This window comes from Procambarus clarkii, chromosome 47, assembly GCF_040958095.1.
Source record: "Procambarus clarkii isolate CNS0578487 chromosome 47, FALCON_Pclarkii_2.0, whole genome shotgun sequence".
In the NCBI taxonomy this organism is placed as follows: Eukaryota; Metazoa; Arthropoda; class Malacostraca; order Decapoda; family Cambaridae; genus Procambarus; species Procambarus clarkii.
In genome coordinates this window covers 30,438,026-30,450,423 of record NC_091196.1, presented here as the reverse complement: position 1 = coordinate 30,450,423, position 12,398 = coordinate 30,438,026, and positions in this window count along the sequence as shown.

Below are 12,398 nucleotides of genomic sequence, written 5' to 3'. Positions count from 1 at the left end.
ACCTGTGTTGTCTAGCAGAACTTGAGTTATTTCCATGTGCATTATTATCATTCTCTTGCCATATTTACTAATATATACAATCAAGATATTCGTGCTGTATTTGTATTATATACTAATGAGCTATATGCCACTTGATGTGCTTTTAGGAGTTTATATTAATTAAACATTCATTTGTACTGTTGTAGACTCTACAAGCACCTTGTTTGCCTTTGAATGTCGTTACTGTCTTAACCCTTCGGTTACAAATGTATGTAATAGTCCGTTATAGACTATGAACGGTGAAGGAACGGTGAACGGTGTTATTTGCCATTCACATATGCCTCCAACTCTGAATGTCTCTTTCTTTCATATATTATTAATCATATTCGTAGCCATATTTACTGGGGTGGTGAGGGAAGAGCTGGGGCTTCGTGGTCTAGCGGTGAGCAGGTTGGCTTCGCAACCGCAGGTCCCGAGGAGTTCCTTTCACCTCATACCTCGCTTCACCCAACATAGTAGGCCTTACATAGTAGGCCTCTTAATGCGTTCTGGCTATTAGGTACAACACACATTCACACACACACAATTTTATATATATATATATATATATATATATATATATATATATATATATATATATATATATATATATATATATATATATATAATATAATATATATAATATAATATAATATATATAATATAATATATATATATATAATATATATATTAATATAATATAATATATATATATATATATATATATATATATATATATATATATATATATATATATATATATATATATATTTGTCTTCAAGGTTCCTTACCCAATCTGTACATATCCTTCTGGCGGGTCATTCCCCGGGATCTTGCAAGGAAATTGAAGGAGTGGGTGCAGAGTGAAGGTAGTGGAGTGAAAGATTGGCGGGGGGGGGGGGGGGTGTTGAGGGGAATGGGGAGGGTTGGGAGGGGGAAGAGGAGGGTTGGTGGGGGAATTACACTGGACTCGTCAAGGGCAACGAGTCCCCCCCAGCCATGTATACCTCGGGCACTTCCGTTGCACCCTGTACACATGCCCCTCACGTACAGTCTCACACACACACACACACACACACTCTCACACACACACACACACACACCACACACACACACACGCACACACACACACACACACACACCACACACACACACACACACTCTCACACACACACACACACACACCACACACACACACACCACACACACACACACACACACACACACACACACACACACACACACACACACACACACACACACGCACACGCGCGCGCGAAAAGTAAAAGGTAAGGTGCTCCAGTGGATAAGGGAGTATCTAAGCAACAGGAAACTGCGAGTAACTGTGAGGGGGGAGACATCAGAGTGGCGAGATGTCACCAGCGGGGTTCCACAGGGCTCTGTACTTGGACCCATCCTGTTTCTAATATATGTAAACGATCTTCCAGAGGGGTATAGACTCATTCCTGTCAATGTTAGCTGATGCAAACATTGAGAAGAATCAAGACAGATGAAGATAGAAGGAGACTTACAGGATGACCTGGACAAACTGGTGGAATGGTCTAGAAAATGGTTACACCTTTCCGAGTTAAACTTTAGTAAAGTAATGAAATTAGGCGAAGGGAGCAGAAGGCCGAACACAAGGTACCATCTGGGAGGTGATATCCTGCAAGAGTCAAATAGAAAGAAAGATCTGGGGATTGATATCTCACTGAACCTGTCCCCAGACACCCACATCAAAAGGATATCATCAGCGGGATATGCTAGACTGGCCAGCATAAGAACTGTCTTTAGAAACTTGTGTAAGGAATCGTTCAGGACCTTGTATACCACTTATATCAGACCAATCCTGGAGTATGCAGCTTCAGTCTGGAGTCCTAACCTATAGTTAAACACAAGACAAGAGTTAGAGAAGGTTCAGAGGTATATCACCAGACTAGTTCCAGAACTGAGAGGTATGAGCTACAAGGAAAGGCTACTAGAGTTAAACCTCACGTCCCTGAAAGAGTAAGGGGAGATATGATAACCACCTACAAAATTCTCAAGGGGAATTACAGGGTGGACAAACTCTTTAGCATGGGCGGAACACGAATAAGGGGACACAGGTGGAAACTTAGTACCCAAATGAGCCACAGAGACATCAGAAATAATTTTTTTCAGCGTCAGAGTAGTTAACAGAAGGAATGCATTAGGCCGTGATGATGGAGGCTGACTCCATACACAGTTTTAAATGTAGATTTGATAAGAGCCCAATAGGCTCCAGAATCTGTACACCAGTTGATTGATTCGAGAGACAGGACCGAAGAGCCAAAGCTCAACCCGCGCAAGCACAATTAGACGAGTACATACACGTGTACGTTTGATCTGTACCCCCACACTTACGCACATGTGCAACGTGGACAGCATTGCGTCTACCGTATATATATATATATCCTGTCCATATACTGTCTCTTAGCCTCTGAAGACGGAAGAGATGCGTATGCGCACCAACGCGTGTTTAACGACGCCAATTAAGCCTGCATGTGCAGCAGCCGATGGCTCTCATACGCGCACACATACCAATGTCCCACAACATGCAAATGAGTCGCTTAAGCATGCAAGCTTAGACACGGCCCAATCATAGGTGCATGCACGCTAAAAAAAAGTGGGGGGGGGGGTTGTAACGTATGCATGGAAGCTTAAACACGTGTGTCATAGATGGATGAAAGCTTAAACACGTGTGTCATAGATGGATGAAAGCTTATACACGTGTGTCATAGATGGATGAAAGCTTATACACGTGTGTCATAGATGGATGAAAGCTTATACACGTGTCATAGATGGATGGAAGCTTAAACACGTGTGTCATAGATGGATGGAAGCTTAAACACGTGTCATAGATGGATGAAAGCTTATACACGTGTGTCATAGATGGATGAAAGCTTATACACGTGTGTCATAGATGGATGAAAGTTGAAACACGGACTTGTCCATGGCTTAAATACAACTATAACGAGTTGTAATGGGTAGAATAGGGATGGGGGGGGGGTGTAGGTGGTACATGGAAGGGAAGAGGCGAGAAGAGGTGCAAAGTAAGGGGAGGGAACTATCGGGAGAAAGCGTCAAGCCATAACGACTACATAGCACTTGGGAAGGGATCAGGATAAGGATTTCGGGATGGGACGGCGGGGATGGAATGGTTGTGTTTACAAAATTCCAAAAAAAAACATTTGTAATTCAATGTGCGTGTCACCCTCCCCCTCTCTCACCTCCCCTTTCCCCTTCTCACTCCCCTTCCCCCCCCTCTCATTCCCCTTCCCCCCCCCCGCCTCTCATTCCCCTTCCCCCCCCCCGCCTCTCATTCCCCTTCCCCCCCCCTCTCATTCCCCTCCCCCCCCCTCTCATTCCCCTTCCCCCCCCCTCACATTCCCCTTCCCCCCCCTCACATTCCCCTTCCCCCCCCTCACATTCCCCTTCCCCCCCCTCACATTCCCCTTCCCCCCCTCTCATTCCCCCTCCCCCTCTAATCCCCCCCCCTAAAAAAAAACACCGGTGTACCCCTTGCTTCCTGGTTTTTTCCCACGTCTGAAACACCTGCTTCTAATTAGCAACCTCGTATGTAAATCCGAGCAAGGTGGCACAAACAATTCTGCCTGTCAACTATCGCTCTTTTTGAGCTATTTTGCATAACAAAAAAAAAAAAGGTTCACACTCGACCTTGTTGGTAAGATGTAAATCACACACACACACACACACACACACACACACACACACACACACATTATATATACATTATTATATATAATGTCAATCTTTCGTAGGTAAATATACAATTTAGAAGAATACATCTTGCGTGTAAAAAAATATATTATATTTGCGAGGTTCCAATTCAAGTCATAAATCGATATTGGAAATGTGTGTACTCGCCTAATTGTACTCAGGTAATTGTGCTAGCGGGGTTTGAGCTCTGGCTCTTTGGTCCCCGCCTCTCAACCGTCAATCAACTGGTGTACAGGTTCATGAGCCTATTGGGCTCTTATCATATCTACACTTGAAACTGTGTATGGAGTCAACCTCCACCACATAACTTCCTAATGCATTCCATTTGTCAACCAATCTGACACTAAAAAAAGGCGTGTGTGTGTGTGTGTGTGTGTGTGTGTGTGTGTGTGTGTGTGTGTGTCATCTCCAGTATGGCCAGAGTGAGCATTGTTATGCTACTCTCACACTGCCCACTTGCCTACTCTCGTGATGTGCTGGAGTGTGAGAACATCTCCTCGGCCTGAAAGTGCGTTTAGGTGAATGAGCTTTTATGATGTGTTAGGAGGATGATGACATTGGTGTGAGAGGGAGGGAGGGAGACACTGGTGTGAGAGGGAGGGAGGGGGGATACTGGCCCCAGAGAGCGGTTGACACGTGTGGTTACCTAACGGTACTTACCTAACCGTGTCTCCGGGGGGAGTGAGGTCTAGATCTTGTGCCCCACCTAGGTATTGCCTTGTTATACCCGTTGGGTTACAACCTAACTATTTGGACGTTCAAATTCCTTATCAAGTCTGGCCTTAAAGTTGTGGATGGAGGTGGCTTCCACCACAACATTTTCTTTCAATGCTTGCTCTTGTGACACTGATGTGTCACATGCATGGGGAAAGTGACACTGGTGTCAGGGGAAAGTGACACTGGTGTCAGGGGAAAGTGACACTGGTGTCAGGGGAAAGTGACACTGGTGTCAGGGGAAAGTGACACTGGTGTCAGGGGAAAGTGACACTGGTGTCAGGGGAAAGTGACACTGGTGTCAGGGGAAAGTGACACTGGTGTCAGGGGAAAGTGACACTGGTGTCAGGGGAAAGTGACACTGGTGTCAGGGGAAAAGTAACACTGGTGTCAGGGGAAAAGTGACACTGGTGTCAGGGGAAAAGTGACACTGGTGTCAGGGGAAAAGTGACACTGGTGTCAGGGGAAAAGTGACACTGGTGTCAGGGGAAAAGTGACACTGGTGTCAGGGGAAAAGTGACACTGGTGTCAGGGGAAAAGTGACACTGGTGTCAGGGGAAAAGTGACACTGGTGTCAGGGGAAAAGTGACACTGGTGTCAGGGGAAAAGTGACACTGGTGTCAGGGGAAAAGTGACACTGGTGTCAGGGGAAAAGTGACACTGGTGTCAGGGGAAAAGTGACACTGGTGTCAGGGGAAAAGTGATACTGGTGCCAGAAGACCACAATATCTTATCAAGCACGTTCTCCAGGCCGACGTGGGCTACGTACTGGAATTATTTTTGTTGGGGCTTTCTATTTGGCTTTCCCGACTGCAATGAGTACGTCGCCAATGTTCAGGTGGCAGGCGCTTCACGAAGCTGTCGGAATCAGCAGAGAAAATACGAGAGCAACCGTACAGGGCCTGGGAGCAAGGTCGAGTTAGAGTCCTTGAGGGTCTCTTCTCAGACTAGCCTCACCTGGTCCTGGTCCACGTTGATCGTTGGAATCTCCTCAATGACTGAAACCCTTTAAGGGACTCTTAGGGTCCTCATCACATTTATAGTTTAGTGAAATAGGCAACTCGGTATTGAAGTCACCTAGAGCTGAAGGCTTGAGTAAATAGTTGGCAGTATTCAGAAGTGGTTCAACGGAAACACCGCATAAAGCTTAATAGTAGTTTATTTACTAACTTAACCACTAATACAAAGGGTGCTTGATTTACTTTAAATTGGCGTCAGAAAGGCTATGGTTGCATTAGCGAGACTCTTCACGTCTGGCTAATCGACTCGGATCCACTTGTGGAATAACACCTAACTTAACACAGTTGACAGCCAATCATTAACACGGCAACCTAACTGCTGGTATGCAAAGGGATCACAAGAGTTCCAACCGGATACTCGGGTAATGATGATATGCAATAACTCAACAATGTCACTGTCACTGGGACAAGCAATAACATGCACAATAATAATATCACACAATACTAAATGTGTGGTGTATGAGAAGCTCACATTCACAGACGAGTGTAATGTCGTGATACCACACAGATAAACACGCATACACCGTCGGGTGTCTTCACCTATACCTGTGTCAGTAATGAGAAGGTGAGAACTGTGGTTGATCCCTCAGATCAACACAGACACAATAAAACAATGACAAGATCTTGTGCTTACAGGTACTCTTATTCACTCTGGCACATTTATGCAAGAACTCATAGTTGGCCTGACAGCTGGTTCTGCTCGTCAAATGAGACCATTGACGACAGGCTTTCCTACAAACCATACTTGACACAGGGGTACTCGCAGGAGGGCGCGCTGTATGTCAACAGACACACGCACACACACTGGCACTGGCGGTGAGTAAGGGTGGTGACGTCACGTGGTACAGTGAGGGAGGCGGCGGGCGGCTCGAGGCTACACGATCGTGACAGAGTGGCGGCTGGCGGTGGCTGATTATGGTAACGTGCAGGTGCACTGTGGTAAAAGTCACACACAGATTACTTAGGCGGCAGCACTGCCTTGGTTCACTCTAGGTCACTCACAGACGATCTCCACTTGTCAACAAGGGTTACCTGATACCAGTCTGTTTTGCTCTGGTGATTTGTCACTAGGCTTTGTTTAGAAGCCTACCTACCTCAAGGTAGGTAGGCTTCTAAACAATATAGTCACAGTCGCGATTCTGAGCGAGCGTTGCTATATCAAAAAGAAGCTGAGTTTAACTTGACGGTGAGGAATAGACAGTGTTCTTCTGTCTATTGGCCGATAGACAGAACAGGACACGTCCTCTATGCAAGGGCTTCCTCACGTGAATGCTCTTGCCTGGGGCTCAGGGGCTCCTCGTTGGACACAACACAAGAGATTACAATTTGACCGGGAATTGAACGGGAACCAATCATATTGATCGTTCCATGATCAGTAGCAGAGGTGACGTCATGAACACGTCACGACTACGTCACAGTTGTTATTCTTCATCGCACCTGTTGAGGCTGACCCCAAAGATCAGACTCTGTCCCCTGAGCTGGCGTCTCATCTGCTCTCTCACGCTTCGCACCTCCTATGTGTACTCTCTGACCCTGTAGCAAGTAACTTCCCTGTATCTACTTCCTGCCTGGACATACGGCGGCCTCCGTATTATAAACGTATTCCTGGTTATGCGGGCATTCTGGAGGACACCCAACATGCCAGATTACCATCCAGGGTTAACAGAGATAGGGCTTGTGCACGAGGATCGGTGCACTGTGCACTGCAATGAGCCATTCAAGTCAGCTGTGGGAGAATCTTGAGAGACCATTCTCTCACACTCATCAATCTCAACCAAAACGGCGTTGAAGGTCCACCTGTATGACCCTGATTATAGCTCCCCTCATTCAATTTCCCCTTCCCCCATCCGGCAACCCAAACGAGGGTTGAATTTGTCCATTGTCACTCCCCTCCGTAACCTGCTCTTCCGGCTGGCCTTTCCATCCGGCCCTCTGGTGTCGTAACGCCTCTATCCTCTTTTTTTTTTTTTTTTTTTTTTTTTTTTTTCTTTGTGGGGGTGGGGAGGAGTGTAGCCAGATATCTCAGCTTGTTATTCATGCGTGTCTAGTTTTCTGGCCTGCTCCCTCTAGGCCTGCTCCCTCTAGGCCTGCTCCCTCTAGGCCTACTCTTTCGCAACCAGCCGCCCTACACTGCCTGTTTTGTCTGCCCCCCGAACCTGCATTGCCAACTAGTCCTCCCAACCTGCTGTTCCAGCCTGACCTGTGTCTTCTTCTCGTTGTAACCTACCTTCCTTGCATAGTCATTAAGCTTGTGCAATCTTCGACTCTGCCAGCCTGCCTGCCTGCCTGCCTGTCTGTCTGCCTGTCTGCCATATTCCAAAGCCTTCCTTGTGTCTCCCAGAGTTGCCTAAGCCTACTTTACTAGTTCCCGTGTGCCTGTGTAATCACAACACAGCCTGCCTTATGTTTCCCTGTATACTCCAGCCCTTTATACCCCTTGGGTCACCCTGCGTGTTCCAGCTAGCTGTTGTGGGTCCCCTCTCGCCTGGTAGTCTGCTGGGCCACCTTGCGGAGGCCACAGAGGGGGCACGGAACGCACCTCTTGAATACATGCATACATTTATACATGCATACACTCGGAAATTCATTCGTGTATACATCCATAAATTCGTAGAGATATACCCATGCAGGCGGCCCGTGCTTGTATATAAGCGTATATGCATTTGAACGTTTCTTTACAGTGAAAATTAAGCATTAATGTGTGCGAAAATATTTTACGTGTAGAGATAGACGACATTTACCATAAGAGAGATAAATATTGGCTTGCAAATAAGGTGGTTGATTTCTGGAACCAATTACCGGGAATTGTAATAGATTGCGGGTTCGCTGGATTGTTTCAATTGTAGGTTACACCAATATATTTGGGAGAGTTTTTGGGGTTGATGTAGACAGTGGCCGCCTCGTTGGGGGGGGGGATCAGTTGTTCATCAGTAGTTCCATTATAATCATGCAGATGATGAGTCGCAATAATGTGGTTGAAGATATGATGATGACCGAACCATGCAAGCAAGGGTCAGTGTGTGAAATGGTCCAAGACGGACCGAAACGTCGTATTTTTTTTTTTTTTTTTTTTGTTATCACGTTTTGATGTGTGGTTTGGTTATCTATTATGCATATTTTACCCTATAAGCATACATTTACCTATCCAACAGTCAGTTTTGTTTATTGTGTATTCCACACCCATACTGTGGGTGGTAGTATATCCCACAGCCATACTGTGGGTGGTAGTATATCCCACAGCCATACTGTGGGTGGTAGTATATCCCACACCCATACTGTGGGTGGTAGTATATCCCACAGCCATACTGTGGGTGGTAGTGTATCCCACACCCATACTGTGGGTGGTAGTGTATCCCACACCATACTGTGGGTGGTAGTGTATCCCACACCCATACTGTGGGTGGTAGTGTATCCCACACCCATACTGTGGGTGGTAGTGTATCCCACACCCATACTGTGGGTGGTAGTATATCCCACACCCATACTGTGAGTGGTAGTATATCCCACACCATACTGTGGGTGGTAGTATATCCCACACCCATACTGTGGGTGGTAGTGTATCCCACACCCATACTGTGGGTGGTAGTGTATCCCACACCATACTGTGGGTGGTAGTATATCCCACACCCATACTGTGAGTGGTAGTATATCCCACACCATACTGTGGGTGGTAGTATATCCCACACCCATACTGTGGGTGGTAGTGTATCCCACACCCATACTGTGGGTGGTAGTGTATCCCACACTCATACTGTGGGTGGTAGTATATCCCACACCCATACTGTGGGTGGTAGTGTATCCCACACCCATACTGTGGGTGGTAGTGTATCCCACACCCATACTGTGGGTGGTAGTGTATCCCACACCCATACTGTGGGTGGTAGTATATCCCACACCCATACTGTGGGTGGTAGTATATCCCACACTCATACTGTGGGTGGTGGTATATCCCACACCCATACTGTGGGTGGTAGTATATCCCATACCCATACTGTGGGTGGTAGTATATCCCCCACACATACTGTGGGTGGTGGTATATCCCACACCCATACTGTGGGTGGTAGTGTATCCCACACCCATACTGTGGGTGGTGGTATATCCCACACTCATACTGTGGGTGGTAGTATATCCCACACCCATACTGTGGGTGGTGGTATATCCCACACCCATACTGTGGGTGGTGGTATATCCCACACCCATACTGTGGGTGGTAGTATATCCCACACCCATACTGTGAGTGGTAGTATATCCCACACTCATACTGTGGGTGGTAGTATATCCCACACCCATACTGCGGGTGGTGGTATATCCCACACCCATACTGTGGGTGGTGGTATATCCCACACCCATACTGTGGGTGGTGGTATATCCCACACCCATACTGTGGGTGGTGGTATATCCCACACTCATACTGTGGGTGGTAGTATATCCCACACCCATACTGTGGGTGGTGGTATATCCCACACTCATACTGTGGGTGGTGGTATATCCCACACCCATACTGTGGGTGGTAGTATATCCCACACCATACTGTGGGTGGTAGTATATCCCACACCATACTGTGGGTGGTGGTATATCCCACACCCATACTGTGGGTGGTGGTATATCCCACACCATACTGTGGGTGGTGGTATATCCCACACCCATACTGTGGGTGGTGGTATATCCCACACCCATACTGTGGGTGGTAGTGTATCCCACACCCATACTGTGGGTGGTGGTATATCCCACACCCATACTGTGGGTGGTGGTATATCCCACACCCATACTGTGGGTGGTAGTATATCCCACACTCATACTGTGGGTGGTGGTATATCCCACACCCATACTGTGGGTGGTAGTGTATCCCACACCCATACTGTGGGTGGTGGTATATCCCACACTCATACTGTGGGTGGTGGTATATCCCACACCCATACTGTGGGTGGTGGTATATCCCACACCCATACTGTGGGTGGTGGTATATCCCACACCCATACTGTGGGTGGTGGTATATCCCACACCTATACTGTGGGTGGTGGTATATCCCACACCCATACTGTGGGTGGTGGTATATCCCACACCCATACTGTGGGTGGTGGTATATCCCACACCCATACTGTGGGTGGTGGTATATCCCACACCCATACTGTGGGTGGTAGTATATCCCACACCCATACTGTGGGTGGTGGTATATCCCACACCCATACTGTGGGTGGTGGTATATCCCACACCCATACTGTGAGTGGTAGTGTATCCCACACCATACTGTGGGTGGTAGTGTATCCCACACCATACTGTGGGTGGTAGTGTATCCCACACCCATACTGTGAGTGGTAGTGTATCCCACACCATACTGTGGGTGGTAGTGTATCCCACACCATACTGTGGGTGGTAGTGTATCCCACACCATACTGTGGGTGGTAGTATATCCCACACCCATACTGTGGGTGGTGGTATATCCCACACCCATACTGTGGGTGGTGGTATATCCCACACTCACTGTGGGTGGTGGTATATCCCACGCCAATACTGTGGGTGGTAGTATATCCCACACCCATACTGTGGGTGGTAGTGTATCCCACACCCATACTGTGGGTGGTGGTAGAACAGGTTTCATAAGCATAATAGCTCAGAAACTGAACTCTAAAATTAATTAAGCTAAACGCGTTTTCTTTCACCTGATGCAGCTGTTCACCTAGCAGTAAATAGGTACCTGGGAGTTAGGTAACTGTTGTGGGGGTTGCATCCTGGGGGGAGGGGGGGGGGAGTAGTTCGACCCGTGGGGGATACCTCGATACAAATCTTAGTCGTGCGCGTGTGCCCAGGCTTCCTGTCCCCGATAATTGGAATTATAAGAATAGTTAAATTGACTGCTTCTAATTGCGCATAATAGGCTCAAGAACTAAACCCCAAAGTTCGTTTATCTTAACAGCATTAATAATAAAAACTAAATCATAATTATCATTACATAAAAAAAAACATTTAAAATTAATTATTATTATTTCATAATTATCATTGGTAATATAAATAATAATTTTTTGTGAAGCCTTCAAAGGCAAACCCCCTCCCCCCCCCCGAGGTTCCTTCCTGCCCTGAGCTGTTGACCTTCTCCTAGACACATAGGGTGCCAACCCCCCCCCCCCCAGTTCCCATGTGTCACAGTCTCACTGTGTGTCACTGATCATGGCACTGATCATATCACGTCACGCTGTCTTGCCCTTGGGGGTCCCAGGAAGACACTAGAGAAGGAAAACTGATAAACAGCTAAAATGGTAAAGTTCTGAGAGTCTCGGGAACTGATAAACGGGTAAAATAATAACCTCCCCAGCCTCCCCTCCCTCCCCACAACCAGAAGCAAATTAGTTCATTTGCCTTCCTGTGGGCAAGTTGCCATACCGTTGAAGTCAGCCGAGCTCGGCTTCACTTCTCTGCTCTTTAATTAACTCAAGACGGTCATCGATCAAAGAATCCGGCATAAAAACGAGTTGAGCAAAGCCTCTTCGCGTCTCTTGCAGTGAGCTTTGCTGCACACGAAGCTGCTAAAACTTATTGATGACATTGTCACAGCTCGTTGATTGCCTTCATCAATTGTTGTTTGTTTCAGTGCACATTATTACAAGTATTATTCTTATTATTTTTGGGTAGAGTTGCCTCGTATGGGTCAATATAGGCCTTCTGTTGTGTTGTTAATTGTTATGTTCATTTCTTGGAGGGTTAATGAGAGGATTGTTTTTAAGACACAGTAATTAGGTATAGTTTGATCGTGCCAGGAGCCAGAGGAGGTGAGGTTCATTATATAATGGCTCCGCTGGTTCCCTGCTTGTTGCTCGAATCGCGTTCGGTAAGGAGCTGAAGTATGCAGCCCGTCATCCAAACAAAGACCCAAAAGTGATTCCATGCACCTGC